Source organism: Hyalella azteca, unplaced genomic scaffold, assembly GCF_000764305.2.
Source record: "Hyalella azteca isolate HAZT.00-mixed unplaced genomic scaffold, Hazt_2.0.2 contig11104, whole genome shotgun sequence".
Classification (NCBI taxonomy): domain Eukaryota; kingdom Metazoa; phylum Arthropoda; class Malacostraca; order Amphipoda; family Hyalellidae; genus Hyalella; species Hyalella azteca.
The window spans coordinates 582,254-584,254 of record NW_025941113.1 but is presented as its reverse complement, the minus strand read 5'-3'; positions in this window follow the sequence as shown (position 1 = coordinate 584,254).

The following is a 2,001-nucleotide window of genomic DNA, read 5'->3' as shown; positions in this document are numbered from 1 at the left end:
AAGGCTTGATAATTAAACACAAATTTAGCAAGCTATACAGGATAATGACGTAACTATGATACAATATTACCATGAAAATGTTCTTCTTTTAAATAAAACAAGTTTCAACTTCATAACGTTCTTAGTTTTTTATTTATTAACAAATTAAAAGGGTTACTTAATTCTGAAACACCCTGTATAAGCAATGTATGCGATAAGCCGATAAATATGAATGAATTTAGTTTTATGAAAGAAAAAGCTTCCATCAACCAAATACTTGAATTCCCCGCAATAATGGCCACTGAATCTCATTGGAAAAAGTTTCTGCTGGAGAAGTAAATAGATTTTTTTTTGTTTCTCAAATCACGGAACTGTAACCATAAACTTAATTAACTCGATTTCAGCCATATAAAATCTCGATGAATATTTAAATCTTCGTTTTCTTTGTAAGCCACAACTCCGCAACCCAGATTAATATTCTGCATCAATCATATAGCTGGGGCCATGATACTGTTCTTAATATTTGTGGAATGCAATCATGTGAGTGGCTGCTATCACTATTTAACAGGTGGTTGTAATTTTCACTGGCCTGCTCACTGATAATCTCAACGGGAACGACCATAACACAATACAAACAAAGACCATCGTCATTGTCCTAATGCAGCACCAACTTTGTTCCGCCTTTGATACCAAAGGCGCCTTTGATACCAAGGACCAAATCGTGTGAAACATTCCATCAAGTAGTGAGTGTCTTTTTAGCAAGCACATTAGTTTGTCAGTATCCATGCGAACACTTGCATAAAGTTACTGCTTCGAAATTAATGTTTCTTAGGTAAACAACGCCTTTCGAGATCTTTAATTGCTCAAGTGTAATTGAAGCGGAGGGAATTGAAGGAAAGCGGAGCAGCATTATTTCATAGCAGATATATAGCAAGATCGAGCTTCTATTTAAATATTTATTGCAGGTCAATATTAGATGAGTTTAGTTACATTGGCTTACTCTAATAATAGCCTTTTAATTGAGCTTCAGTCCTCAGATGAACAAGATTCGCGCGGTTGAACAACATTCGCTCGGTTGAACTAAATTTGCTCCGTTGAACAACATTCGCTCGGTTGAACTAAATTCGCTCCGTTGAACAACATTCGCTCGGTTGAACAATCTCCGTTGAACTACATTCGCTCCGTTGAACAACATTCGCTCCGTTGAACTACATTCGCACCGTTGAACTACATTCTTTCCGTTGAACAACATTCGCTCCGTTGAACTACATTCGCTCCGTTTAATAACATTCGCTCCGTTGAACTACATTCGCACCGTTGAACTACATTCTTTCCGTTGAACGACATTCGCTCCGTTGAACTACATTCTTTCGCTTGAACAACATTCACTCCGTTGAACTACATTCTTTCCGTTGAACAACATTCGCTCCGTTGAACTACATTCGCTCCGTTGAGCTACATTCGCTCGGTTGAACAACATTCGCTCTGTTGAACTACCCAACGATTTCAGTTGTCAATTTTCAACGAAATAACTTCCATTCCCATGATATCTTATAGTAAAACAAGTACTCAACTGAACCGCAAGAAACAAATGTTGAACGATTCAATTACTTTTAGGAAGCATAGTGTCCGAATGTCTCTAAAAATTTAGAAAATTCTCCGATTATATTTACTCTAAGTGACATGAAGAATTGCATTATATATCTAATACAACGAAGAAACTAACAGTTACATTGATAGCCCAAACGAAATCTCTGTTAAGAAGTGTTTGATACCGTCTCAAACTATTAGAGTCTATCACCTCATTATCTATACCGCTATTATCCGAGGGTGTTCAGTGGCAGTTGTTTCTCTGATACCCGTGGCCGGTGACGAATAGTTGCACGCGGCTGCTGCAGACGAGAGGCCTAAAGCAAATATTGAAACAATTAATTTATTGAAAAAATCTTCAATGCTTCTAGTTTGAAGTCAGTATTTCTGCACAGTTCTAATCCTGTTTTGATTTTAGTGTCGAAACATTAT